Source organism: Fundulus heteroclitus, chromosome 3 (genome assembly GCF_011125445.2).
Source record: "Fundulus heteroclitus isolate FHET01 chromosome 3, MU-UCD_Fhet_4.1, whole genome shotgun sequence".
In the NCBI taxonomy this organism is placed as follows: Eukaryota; Metazoa; Chordata; class Actinopteri; order Cyprinodontiformes; family Fundulidae; genus Fundulus; species Fundulus heteroclitus.
In genome coordinates this window covers 5967044-5993868 of record NC_046363.1, presented here as the reverse complement: position 1 = coordinate 5993868, position 26825 = coordinate 5967044, and the positions used below count along the sequence as shown (strand labels likewise).

Here is a 26825-nt window from a genome sequence, read left to right as displayed (position 1 = left end):
AAAAAAGCAGTTTCACAATTCACTACTTCCCTTCTCCACAAGTAAACGAACGCCTTCTTTATCCAGCTTTGGCTCGCTGCTTAGGCTCCCAAAGCACAGTTAATCCACATGCAAAGACAAAACAAGGCGTCTTACCTCACTTTGTAGCGGATCAAAAGCTGTTCAGCAGTCCATCACACAGGAATCTCACTCTAGACTAAGTTTGCAGCAGCAGGAGGAAAAGCAACAGGCGAGAACAGAGGACAGCGATAAGAGGAGGAGGGAGGGGGCCAGCGCACCCGTGGGGAGAAGGAAAAGGAGCGAATCGGCGGCCGAAGCAGAGCTAACGGTAACTGACGGACTCCCAGTCTGAGCTGGAGGTTTATTCAAAGCCCACAAACTAACCCGTTTCTCAGCCTGCCTCCCCGGTCTGACGTCAGCGCGGTCACATGACCTCGCTCTAGTATGTGAATGTGTGGATGTGTGTTGGGAGGGTGTTTTAAAAAGTAGAGAGGAGAGAGAGGGGGAAAGACAGAAAAGGAGAAGCCCGTGTTGCTGTGGCAACAGGCACACTGCACATCAATGATTTCAACAGGTCCTCCGACATACAAGCAAAGATTCTCAGAGACAGAACAACTGCTGTAAGACGTTGCGACCCACAGCGGGGAAGATGGACGGAATGAAAGAGGAGACGTGGTTTAAGCTTCCCACCGTTTGTTAAGCTCAAGCACAAGCTTAAAAGATCAAAACCCGGAATCTGCTTAGTTTAATAGCGTTTATTGACTGCAGTCAGATGGCTCTTTTTTCCCTGTAAAAATGTGTCTGCGTTCAGGGATGGATTTAGACTTTTTCTGTGACCTGAGCTAACCTGGCGCTTTGCATTGTTTATAATCCGTCTGGGGCCTGGTCTCTTTGTGAGCCTGAGGTATGCACAGTGGGGGGAAAACATGACCAAAGAGCCTCCTTACACCATCCTCCACCCACCCAAGCAGCGAGCTTGAACAGCTTTCGTCTGCTTCCATTCATTTCAACAGCATCTGCCGGCCTGTTGAATGGGACAAAGTGGGGCCCAGTGTGGGCGGTGGGGGGGTCTAGACCAGCCAAGAGAAAACAACCCCCCAGTGGACTGGGGTGAGTAACGGCATGTCTGCTTGAGTGGGCGGTTCAGCGAAAGGAGACCCAGTAGTGGTGGAAATTGACAGAGAAAGAAAAAGTAATTTAAAAACGCCGGCAGCTGCAGTAAATATGATTACAAAGATCCTGCTGAGGAGCAAATCCGCCACATAAAAAAGGAGAGCGGTTGGAACAAACGGGCGCAAAGCAGAAAGTGCGATGATGAAAGAAAGCGAAATGATGCTCTGGTAGGTGATCTGCTGGAGAAATGAATTACTATTTAGACCAAATTTCAAGTTCTGGGATTACTGGGGTGTATGCAGGACTGCACAAAGTTCACAAAGCATGCTGCTTTTAGAAAACAACACTGACAAAAAAAACTGTAAAAAAAGAGCCTGGTACACATGGTACCTAAACGACTAGCTAATGCAATCCAAGCTCATCTTTGCAATTCTGATGATGTATATAGAGATAATGTGATTACGATAAAGCTGTAATGTATAGTGTAAGCCTGCTAACATTTATATTGCTAACAGCATAAGGATTTTGTCCCTGTTTTAAACAAGCAAATCCCTGTTTTACAGCAATTGCTCTCTCTCATGCAAGGTAGAATGTTGGCTTTGATCTTCATAAAAAACAACTGATAAACGCTCACAGCATAAAGGCTAACAATAAATACATAGAACACTGTTAATGGTTTTTAAAAGATACATTGGAATTGGATCAAATAAGCAATGACAGGTGAAAGCTCTACAGAAACAGAGCTTTATGTAACATAAACTGGGGAATCTCCTGGTAAAACACTGACAACTAAATATATAGGTTGTGTTTGAGATAGGGTTGTCACGATACTAAAATCTTAAACACAATACCGATACTAAGAAAAATACTCAATACCATTTGCATGTCAAGATTTTTTGAGGGCAGAGGGTTATTTACACGTAAGAGCAAAAATATGACCAATAACAATAAGACAAATTTAACTTTAGTTTATTAGGGCACAACCAAGAAGTTGGGGCCAATTGAGCCCTCGATTAGAGAAATATATAATTTCGGTGGCACTTCCTTGTTTGGCAAAGCAGTAGACAAAAAACGCTAATATTATACTTGTTAATATAATTTTTGGAGGTACGTACCTTTGATTCAGTCTTGCAATTATTTTATTTTATAAGAATTGCTAATCTTCAGTGTGCAACTGAGTGCATCCATTTGCCTGTTAATTTGATGTTGATACAAGTAAATTTTACTACTGAGGTACAAATAAAGGATAATGTTATACTGAAATAAATTGTGTTTCAAAACAAACACATGGGTCTAGTTCATACAAAGCATATTTTTACAGTATAAATAAGGATCTGGACCATGCAAATGTAGTCAGCAGCAGCCCGGTACAATTTCTGTCTTTCTGTTCATTTTGCATAATATTTCCTTTAGTGGTCAAGTACAGCAGCAGGGCAGGTTGCTAAAAGTTCCTACCTGTCTCGTCACTATTTATTAGCCAACTGAACATTTCCCTGCATTATTTCGTACTGCAGCAGAACAGCACAGAAGCGTGTCTTGACGAGGGAGCTGAGACCGACAGAACCCGGTCATTGGACTTTCTGTGTCCGTGAAGCTAAAATCTAAACAGATATGAAGTTCACTAGTCATTGCACACTGTTGTCATCAGTACAAGAAAACGGCACTGTTTCCTGAACCAATAAACAAACTGAAAATGACAAAATAATACTAATAATAATAAAGTATAAATAAGTTCTAGTTGTGTAGAAAAATTAGCATTGTGAGGACATTTTCCATGGTCCACACAATGCTAATAGGGCTAATGCTCAGGGTCATGGCTAAGGTGGGAATTGAGTTTAGGGTGGGGTTAAGGTATGTACCTGTGACCTTAGGTTTAGGGTTAGGTTCAGGTTCAAGGTTTGGGCATAGAAAGCAGTCGAAAAATCAATGGAAGGTTCTCACAACTATACATAGCAAGGTGTGTGTGTGTGCAGTATAACAGTTCATTTAATAGTTTCACAGCTGTCGGGGAAAAGCTGTTTTTCCATTTGAGAGAGCATTGGTTTATGTCGTCTGGGAGGTTTGCCACTTTGCTGCTGCAGATCCAGGAGTTTTACTGATATTTTTATGTTGCTATCAGACATCAGTCCCCTAGCATTAGCTTAGCATGTAGCATCCACATTGTTTGGCATTTGTTATTTTTCTCTGGTCCGTCTGGAGAAGTTATTCTGAACAAGGCTTTCGTGTTTGTCTCATTGATAAAGATGCTGGTATGTATTCTTCTGGCTGTTCTCGACATGTTAGAGTTTAAACTTCCAGCAGCAGAACATCACTGAGATGAGCGGCTGCAGGCCTGTACAGCTGACCGAGTGTCTATGTTGTGCAGCACTGCGGTGAGAAGAAGTGCGACAACTTGTGCTAATGTGAAAGGGTCAGTTTATAACAACGTAGATGCCAATTTGTGAATAATCCACTTTTTTGTATCAATTATATCAAGATAGATTATTTTCGACAATCCTAATTTGAGGGTGACATGAGACAATGTCATTCATTCCTTTTTTTTAATTTATTTTGTGTATTTTCTTATTGGTGAGAGCGTGATGGAGAATTATTTTCCTAAACTGGAGAAAAATAAACACATATAAATGGTCAAGCTAGAATACTTGGAAAGAATTTCTATGGAGTCTTATGAGTGTGCATGTGTTTTAGTGTTTGTATGTGTTTAGGATGTAGGGTGGGTAACAGGCACAAGAAGGAATTCCTTCCTCAAAACGCTCAGGAAGCAACAGCAAGGGCGGAAGTGAAAACAGCTTCTCCTTCCAAGGTAAAACCCATAGGAATTTCTTCCTTTGGATACTAAGAAAAACATCAGATACACAATGGCTGAGTGTGGAAACCTAAATAACTTTTGTTTGTCATGTTACTAAAATCAGATGAAGGAATAAAAAAAAAAAAAAAGACTGAAACAAAGGATGTATTAAAAATAGCCAATACAGCCAAATCAGGAATGAAAACTGTGCTTGGTGTGTTGCAAGACTTTTTTTTTCTGTCACACTAGATTAATGTAAGGCACTCAGATTGAAATAAAAAAGTAACATTTGTAGTAGAAATCCGGGATTATATTCTCTACATCTGGATTTCAAGGATTAGAATGCAACAAATCATAAACTGGATAATCAGCCATCGGGGATGGAAAGGCAACAACTGGGCAACAAGATCTGAGCGGCAAAATAATCAACTGAGAGACAGACACACACACACACTTTTGTGTAAGCACTCAAGTTAGCAAAAACAGGGTTTTTCTTTTTGTTCTGAAGTTATTTTTGATGAAACTCTGCAACCACCAGAGATCCATAGCATCTGCCGGCATCCACCTTAACCAAATCCCGTTCTCTGTTCACCGTCGGCAAACCTGCCTCCTCTCCATGGAAGGTAAACCTTCAAGTTTGCACTTGTTATGCACATCAGTATCCTGATATAAACTCAATTAGACCTTAATCCAAATAAGCGACTGCCATGTAAACAGCTTTTCTGATTAAGTCTGGGCAAGCTGAAATTCTAAGTAAACACTTACCAAAATAAACTCACTGGACCAATCTTGGTCACTTACTTCACATGTAAGCATGTATACTGGTTTAGCAGTTTTGTGTTGGACACTGCTGGTTTAGGACCACTAGCTGTAAAGAAGCCAGGGCATGTTTTGCTTTTCTCCCAACTGGCTCCATCTTATGCCTTACAATTTCAATTAGGCTGGTAGGTTATAAAGTACTTTTAGTTTTCTACAAGCTTGTTGGCAAAGGAAAAAGCTGATACAACTTGATCGCCGCGTAAGCCAGGCTGTCAAAGATCTTTTGAATATATTGAAAATTTCCATTGCATGAGCGCCACAGCTCTTACACGGCGCACATGCGGGCCACTGCTAAAGCATTGATCCAATTGTGTCTCGGATATTGCGGCGATGATCCGTTACATGACTTAATCTCAGGCTATGCTATGCAAACAGATCACTCACCTCAACATACTGGATACTTGAAATTGAAAGTGAAACATGACAAACTTTATGATTAACTTGCCAAACAATCATCTGACCTCTAGGGGGCACTCACAAAGCATTGAATTTTCATTCCGAGATGGCCAACTGATCCTTAAATATGACAGAAAATGGCAAACCCAGACAGTGATGAGATGACAAAGGTAAAAAGTACATATTCCTGATGCAGCAGGACGCTGTGAAAGTGAGAACCTTGATCCCAATACCGACACGTTATTCAGAAAGAGAGCTCATCAAAACTCCTTCCAAGTTGGGACTGGACTTGACGTTCCACAACATCTGCTCCATTTTCTTGCATTTAGACCCAAATAACACATGAATTTCACTATTCCAGCATTGATGCAAGATGGAAAACAGTGTGACAGCAGCTTCACTCAACCAAAATTCAATGTCTAACCAACAACGTTTCTTCAACAGGTTTCTTAAACAAAAGAAAAACGGCCCGAGGCCAACGTCTCTCATTACATTACAGTTTCTGCTGAAATGCAAAATTTGGAAAGGTTTCCCATCACCAAGAGGAACTAGTGGAGCACCTCCAGTATTTCTGTCGCAAGCTGGTATGAAGTTACAGTGGGAAAAGCAAACAAGAGAGTGGTGTTGCACGACAAAAACAAAAGTGTGGCACTTTTGTGTAGATGCCAGTTATAAACCCAGAAATCAGCCGAAACTTGGCAGATAGCCTGGGAACTTCATTCAGCTCCCACATGCCATATGGCTGCAAATATATCCCAACTTAATGCCAAAACCAAGCTCTGCGTGTCCGTTATCCTGCAGCAGCTGGGGTCAGCGTCACAAGCAGCAGGTTGAACTCGGCTGAAGTTGAAGCTTTCATCAGTGGAAGAGGTTAAATTCACAAATCTCTGGGATGAGTAGACAAATCTCCTCCTGGTGTGTTATGTAACAGCAGTACGAGGGGTGGGCGAGCTGATGCACCTCGCTGAACTGGCTAATCCAACACACCGCTCTGGGTGCCAACACAAGTGACGACAGCATCCTGGAGCGCTACAGCATTGTGTAATATTATAGCGAGCTTTAATAACACAGATTTCTAAATAAAAACAGCACACTGAAAGAAAAGAAATGCGTTCTGCTGAAGTTCAGCGGAAGAACAGTATCTGAGACTCCTTTTAAGATAATCAGGAATAAACTGCATTAGGAAGGATGAAAAAAGCAGATCAACAGCAGCCTCTTTGACAAAACACGTCTAATATAAACATGCAAAAACGAGTCAATTCTGAGCTTCATCTGGTCACTCCTAAATCTTACCACGTGTTAAATGTAACAAGTTTGGGGACGTTGACAACCAGCAGAAATGTCAGAACGCTTCCCCTCTTGGCAGGATCTGTGCCATCGTTTCTGTGCTGATGTGTAGCAACAGGACAGAAACATGACGCAAAAAAACAGGTGTCTGGTGCTTCAAGTCCTCTCTGGTATATTGTTTAAAATGGCCCCTTCAACATTAACTACCCAATGTTATTACAACCTGTGTACTTTAATGACTTTAATGACTTTTTTGTATACCCTTTTTTGTATACCCAGTAACATGTTCTTTAAAATAATAAGCATCACTGTTTCTCATTGTACTGGACCTTTATTGTTATTCCTGCTTTAGGTTAATGTTGTTCCTCTATAAGTTGCCCTTTGCTGAATTAATAAAATGTTTTTTTTTAGAATCACATTTCCTTGTATTTACAAATAGAATAATGGTTTAACAAATCTATAAAACATTTTTAAAGAATATGTAATAAGTGTAGAATAATGCAGCTTTGTCTAGTTTATATATTGCAGCTTGTCTTATTTCAAGTTGGCACTAAAGCTAAAAAAGAAAACATTGAACACGCTGACTTTCTGTGTTTTTACAAACACAACAAAGGTTTCACAAATCCCAAACTGCATTTTAAAGGATTTCCAATTAGTGTAGAATTATCCACTCCAAGTAAATTTAGTTGAACTATTTTGGATTTTGAACCAGTGAGGATTAAACAAAGGCCTCATAAAAAACTGTGAAGTATCTTAGGCTAAGTTCACACTGCAGGGAACGTGAACGTTTCAACGTCCCAATTCAATCTTTTCACCCCCCAAAAAATCTGATTTGTGCCACTTCCATATGTGGTACTGCTTGGGAGACGTAACGGATATTTTTCAAGCCGTCCACAGTCTGAATGGTCAAGTTGCATTTTATCTGTCTTTTACATCACTCTCCTGGCTCTCACTACACATCCACACACAGCAGTAGCAGTCAGTGCTTTATAAACGACCGTTGTTAATAGCTGTGCTGCTTTCTTCCTACCTTACTTCGTCTAGCTATGATGTGGTCTTAATATTGTCGGCCCCCAAAAGCACAACAGCTTTCTAATATTAACAACAAGAGATGCCGGCCTGTATCCACGTTCTTTTCTAGTTTTTTTTTTTTTGTGTACTAAACTTTATTGAACACTTCTTGAAACAATTACATTCACCATAACTTCCGTAAACAGTGCGCTGCTCTGTGACGTCTCCTTCTGTTATCTGCGAATGCGGGCTGCTTTGCAGTCTTGAAAGTCGGGTTCAATAGTAGTACGAACGGTAACCTCAAAAAATAAGTCTCATTTCGGCAAAAAATCGGAATTGAGCATCAAAACCTGCAGTGTGAACGTAGCCTTACAATAGACACGAAATTACCAAACAGATGTTAACCTTAGCATTGCTAGTTGCTAACAGTTTGTAAAGGTTGTCAAAACCTACGCAACAAATGTTACAAAAGCATTTTTTTGCTTTTTTATTTTCCTCTTAACACTCAAGAACAACTTCCTGTCTTGATTCAAAATAAGAGGTTCAAACGTGGATACAACCTTCACACCTGGAGTTTGGGATAAGATCGTACCACCAGATAGGGCTTCGCCAGACAGACTTTACTTTGATGAGAAAAAGTAGTGTGCCATTTTAATTATGAGGCAGCACGTGTCTTGAGATCTTGTTACATAGACTAAAGCCAACGTTGGATTTCATTAATGGGGTTTCTGCTTAGGACAAACTAAACAGTGTAACTAGTCTGCTGACAGCTAAATTCAGCAACTATATCAAATGTGGATGATTTAGCCTTTAATGTGAATCCACAGTTGGGTGAAGAATATTATTTACATAACATTTTGATGTATCATATTAATAGTTAACAAGATAGGCTGTGAAGAAAGAAGAAATTGGGATAATAATCAATACTTTGCTATAACCGCAAACTGTCTTAAAGAGTTATTCAACAACATTACAGCCCACTCTTTCCCCAGAGATTCAGTAACCAGAAACAGAAGGCAAAAGACGGGATTGATGACCAGTCTGTCTCTTCCCATTTTCGTTTATTTTTTCATTTGACAGATGGCTGGCTGGATGCAGCAAGAGGATTAACCAGAGCCCACAGTCTCAGTGACTGTCTTATCAGAGAGCAGCAGGTTGAGAATCAGGAGCAAGAAGAGATGCATCATCGCCTGGCCTATGAGTCACTCTGTGGTCCCCTGCTCTGTGTTAGCCAAATAAATATAGAGCTGGCAAACACACGCAAACACACTCCTACACCTGCATCGATAATGACCATACAGAAATAGAGCCATTGTCCCCGCATGTTTGGAACTATATCCAGGGGTAGTCAGGTTGGACAGATGTAGCTGAAGCAGATCATGGCAGCTACTTCTATTTTCTTAGAGCTTTCTGGTAAGTCAGAATGACCCTTTTTGATTTGGAAAAACGTTCCAGTGTAGAATATGAAAATTGGTAAAGATATAATTAGAAATTTGGCCAATCTTACACTGGAAAATAAAGCATGTGGACAGTCTTAAGAAACAATGTGCCTGCATCGTCATACTAACCAGATCTGCAAATAATCTTTTTTTAATGAAGCTAAAAATCTCTGCAGACTCTCAGTTCTCAGTGTGTAACACCTGCTTCTCACCTGAATTAGCTTTGCTCACTCAGTGAGCTGTGACTCAGAAAGCAGTTTTGTGCCCCTTCTCAATGCCTCATTAAATTCAGGTGTTTAGATTGATTTTATAGCAAGAGCTCAATATGCATGATACTACACTATGAAATACATTTACTGACGTGTTCTGCTAGTGGTGCATTAAATCCACAATGTGGGTCCCAGCTATTCTAACACTTCAATGTAGCGACTAAAAACAAGTGCTTGAGAAAGTTTTGAATAGTGTGAGCAGACACTGCTTTAGTACAGAACAGAGGAAACCCCAACGTAAAACTTTAATATGTTACAGAAAAGATCAACAGAGTTGTACTGATGAAAGTTTGAGACTGAGATCATTTCAGCTGTCACATCAACGTTCCCTGTGTTTGTCTTTGAAACTGCAATCAACTCAACATTCAAATACACCTGAAGCTAACATATCTGGTGATCCATTTAATGACCAATGAACTCCCTGTATAATGGCTGCTGTAGGGTGAAGAGAACTGCATCAAAGTATGCCTAAACAAAAAGAATTTTTAAGACCTCATCAGTCCAGCGCAGCTCAATTCATCCTGATCATGTGCATTGACTTATTGCATGGCATGTGGGTTCAATACAATGCTTTTCCAGCATGCAGTATTCTGATTTGACACAAGGTGATCTGCAATTATTTCAACATTATTTTTGCCTCTGCAAGTCTTTTCAACTGCTCCCTTACTCTGGGGTTGCAACAGCAAGTCATTACAACTTCCACACAGACTTCGCACAATGGAGGCTCTTCCTGATGAAACTGGGATTCAGAGCCAGGTCCTCTGTCTCAGGATCCAGAATTAGCCCACTAAAGTTTTCAGTTTTCATTTCGCCAATCGTATCTTATGACTTTATCATTCTGTACTAACAACAGAACAATGCTAACATTTTAAACTTAATTCTGAAACAAAGAAAAATCCTTGTTATTTCTTATACTTAAGCCACATTAAAAGCCATTTTCTTTTTCCAAAGAAAATCAACTTTTTTGTATTGGAATAATTGAAATAATAACCCCAAACAACGAGTTTGCTTTTTGCTTAAAGAGGGTAAACTTCTCTGGATTTACTTGGTATGCAACATCCCTTTTAAACTTTCAGCAATTTGAACAATCTATTAATTTCCCAGAAAGTTATAAACACCACAAAATAATTTTTTTAGTTTTGTTGGGAGAGTTTTATGGGACAGGTTTTTCTGATCTCCTCTGCTAGTCTGCAGGTTTACTGGTGGTTCCTAGAGTCTCGAAAAGTAGAATTGTCGTATGGCTCAGGAACAGAGGACTCAAATGCAAGACCTGACACAGTGGGTTCAAACTCAAAGTTCCTTTAATTCAGTCCAGGGTCAAACACCAAAAAATCCAGCAGAAGCAGAGTAATCCAAAACAGAGGCAAAGACAGGTCCAAATTCAGGCTGAGGTCAAAAAACACTAGAAAGCTAAGTAGACAAAAGGCTGGAACGCTAGGCTCAAAGAACAAAGACGAACTGGCAAAGGGAAGCTGCATCAGTAAGTATTAAATAGTCTAACAAACAAAAGAGGAGCACAAACACCAGGTGATTGACATTAGGCTGTGGCAGATCCTGATTGCAGGGAGGAAGTGAAGCTGCCTAAAACAAGTTCAGGAAATAAATACAAAATAAAACAGGAAGTGAAAAGAATAGGTAAAACAAGTAATACAAGAAACACATCTAATCAGGACTGCCCCTGACAAGAATGGGAGGCAGATCCTTTAGCTATCAGGCTCCTCTCCTGTGGAACCAACTCCCAGTTTTGGTCCGTGAGGCAGACACCCTGTCTACTTTTAAGACTAATCTTAAAGGCATACTATGCAACATTTTTCAGTTAGTTAATGTGTTCCATACCATTTTGGATGATTAAATGAGTCATTTCAGGTCGAACAAAGGTTTTCTCGGCCGCCGTGGTGGTCTGTTAGATGCCCTTTGTTTGGTTTACCAACATCTGTTAGACGCCCTTTGTTTGGTTTACCAGGGGTTGTTAGAAACCCCCTTATAGTTCACCCTAGTGGGTAGTTTTGGTTTGATTTTAGCCCACCATCCTACCTTCCCTCCACCCACCCAGGTTAGATCATTTTGGTTTTGACCCTAGCCCTCCATCCTGCCTTCCCTCCGCCCACCCTGGCTCGGTCACTGTTTAGTTTTTTTTTTTTTTTCTTTTTCTTTTCTTTTTAGGCCGTCCGGAGACCGGCCTTGAGGGGGGGGGGGGGGGGGGGGGGGGGTAGTGTCATGGTTGAGTTCTGGTTTGACTTCATTTTTCTGTTATTTTCATTTTTCATCTCATGTGGGTTAGGTTTGACTTTATTTATTGTTAGTTTTCATTGTCATCAGTTATTTTATGTCATTTTCACTTCACCCCCTCAGCAGTCAGTCACACCTGTTAACAATTTACCAGTCAATTAGCCAGACCCTTGTTCCACCTGTGAAGTGCTCTATTTAAACCTCCCTCTGCCTTCAGTTCAGCACTGGGCCGTCATCATTCCACACCTTTCCATGCCAGTCCCTGTTTTTGCCTTGGAAGATTTGTTTTTCTTGTTTAAGGTTAGTCCTGCCAGTTTTCTTTAGACTCTTACTTTGCTGTTTGTCCCTGGAGAAGTTCTGCTCTGTGTCCTGGTGTCTCCAGAGAACTGATAACTGGACTAGCCATCCTGGAAAGGCTCTGCTCTGTGCTCTGGTGTGTCTCCTACGTTCTGCTAACCTGACTAGCTGCCCTGGAGAAGCTCAGCTCTGTGCCCTGGTGTCTCCTAAGTTCTGCTAACCTGACTAGCCGCCCTGGAGAAGCTCAGCTCTGTGCCCTGGTGTCTCTCAAGTTCTGCTAACCTGACTAGCCACCCTGGAGAAGCTCAGCTCTGTGTCCTGGTGTCTCTCAAGTTCTGCTAACCTGACTAGCCGCCCTCGAGAAGCTCAGCTCTGTGTCCTGGTGTCTGCAAACGAACTGCTAACCTGCTGTTGCTCCTGGGGCTGCTAGCCGAGCAGTTCTGAGCATTCCCGGCTGCCTGGATAGTCGTCAGCTCCTGCCATCACATTCATCCCTGACCTTCTGAAGTCCTGAACCTCCGGTCTTCATCACTCACCACCCAGCATACTTCCTTCAATAAAAACTCAAACTTTTAGTCCCGTGTGTGCGTCCTGAGTTCATCGGTAAACAAAACCCTGACAGTACGGCCCAGTCAAAAGGTGAACTCAGGCGCCATGCGGGACTTACCTGCAGGAGTTGACGACCCGGACATCCTCGCATATGTGGAGATGTGCGAACGCCAGATGAGGGAGAGGTATGCCAAGATGGCTTCCGCCCGGGACCCTGCGCCACCCGTCCAGACCGACTCCACTCCCCAGGTGGTTTACGTGGGCGTTGTTACGGCTACCCCAGAACCCAGGAAGAGAAGCCACTCAGCCTCTCGTCGTCTCGGTCACCTCCATGACTCGCAGCTGGCCCCTCGAGTGAGGCTCATCGTTCCACCTAGCGGAGCTCCACGCATCAAGGAGAGCCAGCTGTGGGATTTCTTCTACGGTGACCGAGACGACCTTCTGCCCATCTGGCCAGCGGCTACCTCCAAGACTGCCCCGGATTCCTCATCTGGCTCTTTCCGGCAAGGACGGCAGAACCACCGGCACGGAAGGTCCGTCAAGGACGCGCTTCTGCCTCCAACCCTGCCGCCCTCCGAAGCCTGTAGCCCGGCGCCGCCCTCCGAAGCCTGTAGCCCGGCGCCGCCCTCCGAAGCCTGTAGCCCGGCGCCGCTCTCTGAAGCCTGTAGCCCGGCGCCGCCGCCCTCCGAAGCCTGTTGCCCGTCACTGCCTGAAGTAGCCGAGGAGATGGTTCCGCCTTCACCAGAAAACTCCGCTCTGCGAGCCGCTGAAGGATCTGCTCTGCCGACCACTGAAGGCTCCGCTCTGCCGGCCGCCAAGAAAATAGATCCGCCGGCCGACGAGGATGAGCCCGAGGTCTCCGAGGAAGCCGCTTTGCCTCTGTCCAAGTCCCGTGAGGAGGTCCAGGAGGACCTGCCTCCGCCCAAGCCTCGTGAGGAGGTCCGGGAGGACCTGCCTCCGCCCAAGTCCCGTGAGGAGGTCCAGGAGGACCTGCCTCCGCCCAAGCCTCGTGAGGAGGTCCGGGAGGACCTGCCTCCGCCCAAGCCACGTGAGGAGGTCCAGGAGGACCTGCCTCCGCCCAAGCCTCGTGAGGAGGTCCAGGAGGACCCGCCTCTGGCCTCGGTTTCCGCCGAGACCTGTTGCTTGGCACCGCCTCTGACTTTTCTGTTCGGCCGGAGCCGCAGACTGCGGACTTCGAGCCCCTCGACTCTGCCTCGTCGGGGCCGTTCACCACGGAGCCCGCCTCTGACTTTTCTGTTTGGCCGGAGCCGCAGACTACGGACTTCGAGCCGCTCGACTCTGCCTCGTCGGGGCCGTCCACCACGGCGCCCGTCTCTGACTTTTCTGTTCGGCCGGAGCCGCCGACCGCGGTCTCCGGGCCGCTTGACTTTGCCTCGTCGGGGCCGCCCTCCTCGAGGGTTTAGTCGGGCGATGCTGCTCCGCCGCCTGCCTCGTCCAGGACGACCTCCACGAAGACTTTTTCTTTTTTGCTTAGCAGCCGTTTTTGCCTGCGCCCTTAAGGCCAGTGCTTTCTGTTTTATTTTGTTAAGCTCGGCTTAGTTTTGAGTGATTTAGAATTTCTCAGTTTGGAATTATTTAGGTTTTTTTTTGTTTTCTTAGAGTTCTTAGTCTCTGTTTTGGCTTTTTTCCTGCTCTGTTTTAGGGTTCTAGATTTTGCCTTAGTTTTCTAGCTTTGCTTTGCTTTCTCATTATAGCTTTAGTTCTCAGCTTTTCACATTAGTGTGCCTGTTCACGACCTAGTTTTCTTGTCTTGCCTTTATTTTCTGGTTCTTGGCTTTGATTCTTTATTTTGGTCCCAGCGCTCCTTAGGTTCCAGCACTCCTTAGTTCCTAGCGCTTGCTTAGACTTCTGACCCCTGATTATGAGCTGTTTCACGCTCCTTAGCTTTGGCTAGTTAGAGCTTCCTTAAGTTTTTGGCCTTCTGGTTCTTCGGTTTTCTTGAATTTAGACCTCTCGGTTCCCCGGCGTGTTAGGACGCCCTTTGTTCTCGGTTCCCCGGCGTGTTTGGACGCCCTTTGTTCTTGGTTCCCCGGCGTATTAGGACGCCCTTTTTGTTCTTGGTTCCCCGGCGTGTTAGGGCGCCCTTTTTGTTCTTGGTTCCCCGGCATGTAAGTACGCCCTCCGTTCTTGTTCCTAGGCGTTTTAGATGTTCCTGCTTCCTTCACGTCTCGACGTTCTCTTCCCCAAGCCCCGGCGTTTCCCCTCACGCCCCGGCGGGTTTCCCTTTGGCGTTAAGTACGCTTGTTCCTTCCCTTTGGCGTTAAGTACGCTTGTTCCTTCCCTTTGGCGTTAAGTACGCTTGTTCCTTCCCTTTGGCGTTAAGTACGCCCGTTCCTTCCCTGTGGCGCTGTCGTGCGCCCGTTCCTTCCCTTTGGCGCTGTCGTGCGCCCGTTCCTTCCCTCTGGCGCTGTCGTGCGCCCGTTCCTTCCCTCTGGCGCTGTCGTGCGCCCGTTCCTTCCCTCTGGCGCTGTCGTGCGCCCGTTTCTTGCCTCTGGCGCTGTCGTGCGCCCGTTTCTTGCCTCTGGCGCTGTCGTGCGCCCGTTTCTTGCCTCTGGCGCTGTTGTGCGCCTGTTCTGCCTTGTGGCGATGTTCGCCTGTTCTGCCCGTTTTTGCCTTGTGGCGATGTTCGCCTGTTCTGCCCGTTTTTGCCTTGTGGCGATGTTCGCCTGTCATGCCCGTTTTTGCCTTGTGACAATGTTCGTCTGTCATGCCCGTTTTTGCCTTGTGGCGATGTTCGCCTGCCAACATCTGTTAGATGCCCTTTGTTTGGTTTACCAACATCTGTTAGACGCCCTTTGTTTGGTTTACCAGGGGTTGTTAGAAACCCCCTTATAGTTCTTTGGAAGATTTGTTTTTCTTGTTTAAGGTTAGTCCTGCCAGTTTTCTTTAGACTCTTACTTTGCTGTTTGTCCCTGGAGAAGTTCTGCTCTGTGTCCTGGTGTCTCCAGAGAACTGATAACTGGACTAGCCATCCTGGAAAGGCTCTGCCCTGTGCTCTGGTGTGTCTCCTACGTTCTGCTAACCTGACTAGCCGCCCTGGAGAAGCTCAGCTCTGTGCCCTGGTGTCTCCTAAGTTCTGCTAACCTGACTAGCCACCCTGGAGAAGCTCAGCTCTGTGCCCTGGTGTCTCTCAAGTTCTGCTAACCTGACTAGCCGCCTTGGAGAAGCTCAGCTCTGTGTCCTGGTGTCTCTCAAGTTCTGCTAACCTGACTAGCCGCCCTCGAGAAGCTCAGCTCTGTGTCCTGGTGTCTGCAAACGAACTGCTAACCTGCTGTGGCTACTGGGGCTGCTAGCCGAGCAGTTCTGAGCATTCCCGGCTGCCTGGATAGTCGTCAGCTCCTGCCATCACATTCATCCCTGACCTTCTGAAGTCCTGAACCTCCGGTCTTCATCACTCACCACCCAGCATACTTCCTTCAATAAAAACTCAAACTTTTAGTCCCGTGTGTGCGTCCTGAGTTCATCGGTAAACAAAACCCTGACAGTTTTATTTTGAAAAATGGCAGGATTCTCGTATGATAACGTATCATGTGTTGGTCACATGGCATCTTACAGCAAAAACTAAATGCACAAGCTAGCAAAAGATGTAAAATACAAACATCTTTGGAGAGTTTCTTTGCAAAAGGTAAAAGGTCCAGTGAGGAGCAAGGAGAAGAGCCTAAAGGCTCCCATATACTCGGCCACACTGTGTGCATACTGTGAGCCGGCCGTGCAGACATTTTACCCTTCATAGTCGAGCGTACCTGTTACCTACATTGCCTGTGACGGATTACACTGCACACCTGTCATTGCGGCACAGAGAAGGGCTGCGACACTGCGGTCCTTGTGGTTGCCTGCTTGGAGCAGTTCAGTGTATCCGCTCGGTGTCACATATTAAACAGTTCAATGAGAAGACTTCTTCCCGCCGAGGAGTTTAGTGTGACTCTGTTGAAAAAAATTGAGCTCTGCGCGTCCCCCGGCATTTGCACATACTCATGGCGGACTGAGCACGGATGTCTGTACAAGTATGTGGGAGCCTTCATACTTCAAAGAAAAAGAAGGCTTAATTTAACAGACAACACGAGTACTCCTACTTAAAATATGGATTTGTCGCAATAGGTGACTCCCACTCACGAGGCAAAGAATCGATCCGAGACCCATTTGGTAACAAATCTCGGGAATCCAGCATGTCTACGTAAGAAGATCACAAATGACGGCGGCCCTAAAAGTATGTTCGAGATAACAACTCTGAGATCCCACTGATTCAGCTTTATACTGAGTTGTATTTTTCATGCACCTGCCACTGTATTATTTATTTTTTTAGAGTATCTTGTTTTGAAGGCGCGTTTGAACATTACCATAGAAACCAGAGAGCGTTAGGGAACAGAGAGGATGTTGCTCAAGTTAAGCTGCTGGCGCGACGTAACAAAGACACTGCTAATGAAGTTGCAAATGAGTGCACAGTGGAGTCATGCTTGTTATTATACTTAGAAAATACCCGTCTTTTTTCTGGTCGTACCATTTTATTTTGTTGTATGTGTCCACACCTTAAAGTCCGGTCTGTGAAAATATTGTCTGATATAAAAAGTCTGCAGCACAAAAAAGGTTGGGGGCCGCTGATCCAAGTGACTTCACGTGGGAGTGTCAGTGTGCCCTTGTCTCATGTAGTGGACAAGCAGCACCTGAGAGCTCCTCTAAGTGACTAGCATGCCTCTGTGTGGAGTAATGGCTAAGAGAGAACATATGGGTATCAAAGAGCAAAGGATGATCAAGCCATTTGTCTCTTTTAATGTTAGTAACATAAACAGACACATACACAGAGACATATTTGTTTCTGATTTACGAGTGTGTGTGTGTGTGTGTGTGTGTGTGTGTGTGTGTGTGTGTGTGTGTGTGTGTGTGTGTGTGTGTGTGTGTGTGTGTGTGTAACAACGTATGTTTGGAGAGATCTGGGAGCCTGGGAACTGAGTGGAAATCACACTGGGTTTCCTCTGGCTCAATGCAGTATCATGGGAAACAACAATGACCAAAGACAACAGGACAGTAACACTGTAGACCATCCAACATAGGAAGGAGCCACCACATACCTTTTTACAAAATAGGAAACTTTACATTTGTCAGCCGCTTTAACTGTTTTTCTGTTACATTTCTACTCTTGAATGAAATGACACAACAGAAAAAAGAATGCTTGACCTGTAAATGTGATCAGGGTGAGACAGAGGATTATGTGTTAGTGTTGGACAGTGTTATACCCAGGATTTAGTGTTGCCCCCTCAGTCAGAATATTCCAGTCAGAATATGAATTAGTAGAAAGATACACTTAAAAGCAGAGTCTATGTGTCCTTTGGTCGAGCTCAATGTGCCAGCTTTTGATTTTAATGAAAAGTTAGCTTCAACTAAAGAGACTGAATTGTGTCACTACTTTATAATGGTAAATCAGTGCTGACACCCTCTTACTGACCCTGCGTCCTAAGCCCCTTTTCCACTGGCCCTAACCTACTCCGCCCTCTCTACTCCGCTTTGCTGCGCTCTACTCAACTCGTGTCGGCTTTCCACAGACCCGGTAAAGCCAGAAGCCTGCGAACGCCTCCTGGGGGTGTCTTTAGCCCCACTGCTGGGAGTAAGTTTTGTGCCGCTGTTAAGCATTACTGTGTTACATTAACACATTAAAGAAATCTGCGAGAAATGCCAAAGAATTAAACATACATAAATCATTCTAAATAAAAATATAAATAAAACAAGAACAGACAAATAACGTTTGTATTGTTGTCTAGGTAAAAATGTATTGAATACTTTTTATGGATAAAATAATCCACCTGGATAAATCTCTGACTCACAGATCAGCCTGAACTAATAAATAAGGCCCAGCTTCTTTCTGCCTGCCCTGTATGGGACCACAGTGGTATGGGGGGATGACAGAAGCCGAGAGCGGAGACAAGACTGTCTGATCTGCTCCAAAGCTTGCATTTCAAAGTTAAAATGTGGGGCTTTATGAGGAAGTTTTTGCCTCGGCCATAGTGGGACCGACAATAAGGACATTAAAGCGCAAAGCCGCAGAATTTTGACTGCAGTGAAATTATTTTCATTGGTTGAATATGGGATATTTGTGCTACGCTAATTTGGCAGAGTGTTCTTTAGGTTAGATCCAGAGAGGAGCTGCTGTCTGCAGCTGCTGCAGCGGTGGTCAACTGCTCCCGGCCTTCTCCCTCTTCCTGCACACAGTGCTTCAATTAAGGGCCACAAGCAACTTTGAAAGCTATTAAGTTTTGTGTTTGGTTCAGTGTGTGTAAAATGAGATAACGCTTTGCTGAATCACGGATCAGATTTAGGTTATTAAATACAGCGTTTAGAAAGTTGACTGTCCCTTTTCTTCTCTTTTGTTTCCTTCAGGCATGGTTCATTGTTTGTAAATAGTAAAGTTATATTTCAGTTTGACCCACTAATGGTGGCCCTTTATATTAATGTCATCACTCTTCAGTTTAACTTAGGACTGGACAATAATTCAATAACAATAGATATTGATTGATATACGTATATCGATGACAGCAAAATAAGGGTCGGTAAAAAGTTCAATAGAATAACAGTTTTCATTTCTCATGCATTCTAGCCATGTAGGTTAATATTACATCCTCCCAACCAATCACAAACGCAGACCCATGAGCGCTCTGTCACCAAGCTCCGCCCCCTTCAAAGAGTTCAGAGAGCACAGGTTCTATTTTATATATTTTTTTTTAGAAATGTCCAGTTTTGGTAAAAAGTTGGTTGAATAGAGTGTTGAGTTGATTTTAGTTTTTGGGTGTTCTGTATCTAAAAATAGGTTACTAAGCAACAGCACAAAATGGCCAGGGCTGCACTTAAAATATATGTTTTGAATTTTAACTTTTCCCTTGACTTCCTCTGAGAAAAACTTCTTGTTTTCCCTCGCCCTTGGCCAATCAGCGACAGCAGTGTGTTCATGTCACATTTTGCCACTACTCTGTTCTACACGGTCCTACTGAGCAGGGACGAAGAAAGCCATCCCCGTCGAAAAAAGACTATGCTTGCAAAGCGAGTGAAACTAAGTAGCGCCAGGCCAAAAGGTGGAAAAGGGGCATTATACCCCATTTACATCTAGCACGACCATCTCTCCTGGGTGGTCCGATTACTGGCAGATGGCATTACTTTTAGATGAACTTATTTAGTCCAGGAGAACACTGTTCTGCATGTAGATCAAAATACCATTTGTAGGTTTCAAAGAATACAAAGGGGGTATTTTTCAGTCTGTAAATCAAAACTTATGATAATGAGACAACCACTGGCTCTGGTTTGTGTTAAACTATTAAACAAAACACTGCAGGTTTGGTAAATATGCAACATGAATGTGAACCATTGCTTTGTCAGTGTTGATTGTAATAAACATGACCATTATCCCAATTTCCCTCCTCTCAATTTTCTCATTAATGTGCTCACAAAATAACACATAAAAACCTTCAACACACACCAGGAGCAGGAACATTAAGGTCTGTTTGATTGACCAAATATACTGTGGTGAGAAAGTGAATGAATGGCACTCGGAAATATAATAGGTTGCCATTACTATTACTATGGGAATACAACACCTTGCCATTAATTATAGCCAATAATATTTATATTGCCCAAGTTGATTTTGTAATGAGAGCTTATATTGATAAATTTCAGAGAAGATGCATTCCAATCCTTGTCAATCCTTTCTTCTGAAGGTTACACAGCACCTGGCAGTATGCAGCTAGAGAAAAACACCAAATGCGCAGAACAAAACACATTACAACAATGATTGCTTTAATGCACTGATGCATTAAATACTGTTCCTCTGGTTTTGTAAGAGCTAGTTTAGGTGAACTAAGTTTTTATAGTCCCATGAGTCAAAACAGAACTATTTCAAATGAAAACTGAATGTACAAATATAGACACCAGGCTGTCCTAGGCTTGACCAAATTTCACACACCATTTGTGACTAAAACAAACATTATTGCTGTAGGACTTGGCTCATCTCATGACCATACATGGAACACAACTTTTGGCTCAACAACAAAATTACACAGAGAAAAAAAAAGTGCTACACAGCAACTAAAATTAGACCTAAAAATCCATGATGAAAGCCAGCTTTGTTTTGGACTTATTGCCATTACATCATCTCAAAGCTATTTAACAAAGCCAAAACCAGCTATCTACAGTGGCCCTTTCCCTACTTTCTAATTTGATCCATTTCAGTTATTGTAAAAATCACACTAAGTTGTTTTTCAGTTTTTATAAGCCTCCAAAGAAGAGGTGTGATTGCCTGGGGAGACACATGGCTTCAGTCTGAGCACAGCAGAGAGAGCAAGACATAAAGGAAATAAGTGCACTCAGACACTGACAAACACAGAGTTTGGAGAGCCCATGTTGTCTTTGAACAAAATGTCACACCAGGGAAACCACAGCCGTTCGCTGGCACCATGGCAACATGTTCTGTGCATGGTGGAGGTAAACGAGAGCTGCAGAATCAGGTGTGAAAGCTGCAACACGATAATTCACAAAAATAAAAAAAATTGCAATGCATGTTAATTCATTATATGAGGGACCTTTAGCTACGTTGCATGAGCACAGAATCTGGGTATGTACATTGATTAAATTGGCCTCTAAAACTATTGAATTAGCAAGATAACTAAAAGAAAAACCAAACAGCATAGAACCTCAGTTTAGCAAACGATTATGTAATTCCAGGGATTAAACTCATTGAGCACGTACCAGCTTGACTGAATGTCACTGTCATGGAGTTTTGCTCCTCTTCTCTGAGTAACGTCTCTTGAAAATGCTCGCTTTCTATTCCTTCCTTGTAAAAAAAATTATATGGTCTGCAATGCTCTAACATCACTAAACATTTAAGATTGCTATGCGGAAAAATGACACCAGACATGTAAATTAGACATGAGTTGTGCATTTGATGAAAATGAAAAACAAATTGCTGACCACAAAGCAAATTCCTTCTGCCAGCCTGGGCAGCTGTCACGCAAAAGATTCCATTATTTTACATACATGCTTCATGCTGTTGTCAGAGTAGCTAACTCACACACTCAATCTCTGAAACATTCCCTAATGATGTTTTGAACAAACTGACTGGTACAATGTGAGCTCTGCCATTATCAGTTAAGTAACCTGCCTACTTCAATAAATATCAAACTCAACATCAGCTGACCCTGGCGGACACATTAAAATAATCTGTCACTGCGCTTTTAACGGGATGACGTAAATGTGGTAGCTATATAGTAATGGTGAGTGGGAAGGAGTCTTTTTCAAAGCTCATGTAAAGCCTCCTCCTTGGATGTATCTGAAAATGGTGTTAGAAACAACATAATGCACTGAGAGGCGAACAGAGAAATACGTAACAATGTCTTTATAATCTCTTTGGACACATGCCCGGGCGGTGTGGGTGTCTGGACGAGACACGCTTGCCTGCTCATTCGCTCATCTGCTCAAGAAAACTGGGCTGCGGCTGCAACGTGTTGGCTTCCATATTCGCTATGGTTAACACCCCTACCCACCCCCCCAATCTATCCTCATCCCTTACTTACGGCTGTTGTCTTTTGGATCCCACTCATTATAGTCCCCCTTACAAACCTGTCATTTCGAGAATGTCTCATCTTACTTCTCCTTTTTTGCATACTGGATGGACTGGAACAACAGATTAAAAAATAAATAATAATAATGAATCGGTCAAATGGAGGATTCTCTTTGTTCACTTCCATAAGACCAGGGGTTTTAGTAAATTAAGTTTTGGAAAATGTCATTGTTTTGGAAATGTATTCATACTATTTTTTTTTTTTTCAAATTACAATCCTTGAATTTTATGTGTTTTTGTTGGATTTTACATGATACAAAAACAAAGTGATGGGACACGTGGAAGTAGAGAGCAGCTGGGATCTGCTTTAAATTAAGGTTGGTGTAATGATGTTATACTGTTACACAAGACAAGTAAATAAATCCTGATGAATCCAATCAATTACTTCGACTGCAGTCATGTCTTGATGACATCAAAAGCTGGATGACTTTAAATTTCCTGCATCTAAATTCTGACAAGACCGAAGTTTTAATCTTTGGGCCAGAGTCCTCAAAAAATAAACTTGTTAACCAATCACTTAATCTGGGTGGCATTAACCTGGCCTCTGGTAATAAAGTAAAAAATCTTGGTGTTATTTTTGACCAAGACATGTCATTTAAATCCCATATTAAACAGGTTTCCAGAGTTTCCTTTTTTCACCTCCGGAATATCGCCAAAATTAGAAACATTCTGTCTAGGAGTGATGCTGAAAAACTGGTCCATGCATTTGTTACTTCAAGGCTGGACTATTGTAATTCTTTACTATCAGGAAGTCCACAAAATGCAGTTCAAAGCCTTCAGCTGATCCAAAATGCTGCAGCAAGAGTTCTGATGAAAATCAACAAGAGGGATCATATTTCTCCAATTTTAGCTTCCCTTCATTGGCTTCCTGTTAAATCAAGAATAGAATTTAAAATTCTTCTTCTAACGTATAAAGCCCTTAATAATCAAACTCCATCATATATCAGAGCTCTGATTACCCCGTATGTTCCTAACAGAGCACTTCGCTCTCAGACTGCAGGTCTGCTGGTGGTTCCTAGAGTCTCTAAAAGTAGAATGGGAGGCAGATCCTTTAGCTATCAGGCTCCACTCCTGTGGAACCAACTCCCAGTTTTGGTCCGTGAGGCAGACACCCTGTCTACTTTTAAGACTAGGCTTAAAACTTTTCTTTTTGACAAAAATTATAACTAGTGGCTCATGTTACTCTCAGCTACCTTTATAGTTTTACTGCTATAGGCTTAGGCTACTGGAGTATATCAGGATCTAATTTTCTCACTCTATTGAGTTCTACTGTTCTTCAATTATGCATTATGTGTTGTCATTTCTGCTTTAACTTTCTGTTCTCTCTCTTTTCTCTTCATAGTAGGTACACCTGGTCTGGCGTTCTGTTAACTGTGACATCATCCAGAGAAGACGGCTCACCCGCTACTACCATCTAATGTAGAACAGATTACTAGATCAATGTGTGCTTCTGTGCTTTTTTGTTTCTCTTGTTGTGTCTCTGTTCTGTCTTCTGTAACCCCAGTCGGTCGAGGCAGATGACCGTTCATACTGAGCCCGGTTCTGCCGGAGGTTTTTCCTTCCCGTTAATGGGTGGTTTTTCTTCCCACTGTCGCTTCATGCTTGCTCAGTATGAGGGATTGCAGCAAAGCCATGTACAATGCAGATGACTCTTCCTGTGGCTCTACGGTTCCCCAGGAGTGAATGCTGCTTGTCGGGACTTTGGTGCAATCAACTGGTTTCCTTATATAGGACATTTTTGACCAATCTGTATAATCTGACCCAATCTGTATAATATGATTGAACTTGACTTTGTAAAGTGCCTTGAGATGACATGTTTCATGATTTGGCGCTATATAAATAAAATTGAATTGAATTGAATTGAAGTAGTCCTCAAGTGGAGCCTGAAAAACAACTTACTGAGCTGATGGCGGATGTAGAGAAAAAACAACTCATCATTGTTTTGGGGGATTTTATTAGTGCATACCTCTACAATGAACTTCCAAAATACAGTCAGAATATGGAGTTTCCCACCAGGGATAAACACACACTACTGCTGTCACCACAGCTTTAAAGGAGAAGTCCGGTCAAAAGCAGAATTCAAACTGCTGAAAGTACTTTAAATATAAAATTATTACATACTGTTCAATAAATGATAAGCTTTTTTAATTAAGAGTAATTTTCATTTGAAGGTCCTTTTATGGGGGCCCCCTTCTTGGTGAAGAACAGTACTGCCTCCTCCCAGTTTGTGATGTCACTGTGCGGTATCGGCTGTAGAGCAAGTCCCAATGCCCTATCTGTCCCCTTGTAAATAAATACCCGTTTTCATGCCAAAATATTTTTTTAACCCCTGGTATTAAGCATTTAAATTTTTTAACCCATGGTATTAAGCGTTTAAATTTAAATTAATACTAATTTTACATTTTAGGGACATAAAAAGACAACAAATAAGCATTAAAGTACGGTTTATGGGTTGGGTTCTGCAATGTTAGAAGATGAGTATAAAACTCATCTTTAGAACCAATCTCTGCTCAAAATGGTGATCTGCACCGCCTAATCTACTTTCAGCAGTTATCATCAGTTATTGCAACCGTGAACTGCAGAAAATACGGGCAGAGTGGCTCTTTCTGAGTTTTCTCTCTGCTGCTGTCAGGAGGAGCCGCAGTGCGTTATGAGGCGGAGGGATATTTCGGCGTCACTTAATTTAGACCCTAAACAATCGACTTCACTTTCAGAAACAAGCCCAAAAAAAACTCCAACCCACAACTCAGGAAATTTACAAGCCATCCATCCATACATCCATCCATCCATCCATCCATCCATCCATCCATCCATCCATCCATCGTCTTCCGCTTATCCGGGGTCGGGTCGCGGGGGTAGCAGCTTCAGTAGGGAGGCCCAGACGTCCCTCTCCCCAGTCACTTGGGCCAGCTCCTCCGGGGAATCCCAAGGCGTTCCCAGGCCAGCCGGGAGACATAGTCCCTCCAGCGTGTCCTGGGTCTTCCCCTGGGTCTCCTCCCGGTGGGACGTGCCCGGAACACCTCACCAGGGAGGCGTCCAGGAGGCATCCTGACCAGATGCCCGAGCCACCTCAACTGGCTCCTCTCGACGTGGAGGAGCAGCGGCTCTACTCTGAGTCCTTCCCGGATGACTGAGCTCCTCACCCTATCTCTAAGGGAGAGCGCAGACACACTACGGAGAAAACTCATTTCAGCCGCTTGTATCAGGGATCTCGTTCTTTCGGTCACGACCCAAAGCTTGTGACCATAGATGAGGGTAGGAACGTAGATCGACCGGTAAATCGAGAGCTTCGCCTTTTGGCTCAGCTCTCTCTGTGTACAACAGCTCCTATTGATTTAGCTGGTAAAGCGCAGTGCCTCACAGCACAAAGACGTCACAGGATGTGATGTTAGGCGGCCATTACTGCCCATATTTGGGCAGTAATGGCCACCCCCATACACAGTGATCCAGACGACAATGTATGCTTTTATTTTCTTATTGATTAAAATTCATTAAATGACCACAAACATATTTGTTGTAGTTATAGCTAATGAGCCACTGATTTTTCCTTGTTGACCGGACTTCCCCTTTAAGAGATGCATATCCTGCTGTCACAAGGGCCCCTTTGGGACTTTCTGATCACTATCCGCTTCATCTCATTTCAAACTATCGGCACAAATTAAAAACCTCTAAGCCTGTGGTTTGAACAGCTTCTCAGCTCATGACCCAGTTCTAGTTTGGAATGGTTTGAAAAAGACCACTACCTAGACAAGCCCTTCCCCATCTTGTCCTAATTAAAAAAAACCCCACAGATTTTAAAGCGGTACATGACAATGTAGTAGCGCAGGCACCCTATACACAGAGGCTATTATTCCTTTACACAGTCGATCAGGGTTTGTCTTCTGACCAAGGGTTGCCTCAGTCTTCTGATCTTCACTATCTCCTTAGTATTTCTTGTATGGTTACTGTGAATAAAGACTATTATTGCAATAAATAAATAAATCTACGGTATCACATTATAACTGGAATACTTTTCAATTAAATAACAAGTTGTTGATTATGCTTCACATTGTGAAAGTAGCTTTGCATTACAAACAAATATTACATTTATCATGACAAACATTTACCCAAGATAATGAGTAGTCTATCCATCTACTGAAAAACAAAAATATTCATCATCTCCACCTCAAACACAAAGTTTAATGAAAAGGTTGCCTCTATCCTGTTTCACACCCCATTCGATGACTTACATCGAATGATATCTGACAGTTATTATTATTAGGTTTATTTCAGTGTTCATTTATGACTGAGATTAATGGTTGACATTAAAGTGAAGCTACATGACAGGATAGGTTTATTTAACTTTAATGTGTGACTTGAGTGCCGGAGTTTATTTTGAAATTAATAATTCGCTTGTTTTAAAATTGGTGCTGAGAATATTGCCTAATTAACTAGAAATTCAGGTGTGACAGCGACGCAGAGAGTTACACATAATTATTTGCAAGTAAAGCAGGCTTGATAGCAGAGAGGCAGACTGATCCGATGTGCTTAATAGAAAAACAGATGCTGATGAGGTGTTTGAACGAGGGCAATGTGAGACAAGGGAATCCAGGAACTAGAGCTTGATTATGACTCAGGCAAGGAACGCTGGGCATCCACTCACGCTAGTCTTTCAAAGGATTGCACCAGCTGATGATGAAAGCCCAGTATAAGAAGGCAAGGAAACAGGTGAGTAGATTGACGTTGATTACACTATGGCAGGGGAGCACAGGTGCAGCGAGTTGGCTTGATTGCACGGAGGCAGAGGACCAAATAGAGCTTAAAACTCTTTTTAAATTAGCGCCAAATGTCTGCTAGCATAGCGCTATTAGCCTCCAGGACCACTTACTGCTAATACCCTAGTTAAACTTAACTACTGTTTGTTTTTAAACATAATGTTTGTCTCGTTTAGCTCTGCCATTGTTCGGTAGTGCTACAAGCGTTATTGCAGGATTAATAGGGAACATTAATGTCGATTTAATGGTGTTATGTGT

General features: G+C 43.1%; 1 protein-coding gene across 4 annotated transcripts in view; it reads right to left on the bottom strand.

The window, feature by feature from the left end:
• LOC110369139 (neurocalcin-delta A) overlaps nucleotides 1-26825 on the bottom strand; it is a 94367-nt gene that overhangs the window by 54179 nt on the left and 13363 nt on the right. For 2 of the 4 annotated variants that reach the window (XM_036129072.1, XM_036129075.1), the window contains exon 1: nucleotides 136-397. The exons of the other annotated variants lie outside the window; for them this stretch is intronic. The gene's annotated coding sequence lies outside the window, so the exon portion shown is untranslated. Of the gene's footprint in view, nucleotides 1-135; nucleotides 398-26825 lie in introns of those variants that run through there. 4 annotated transcript variants of the gene reach the window in all.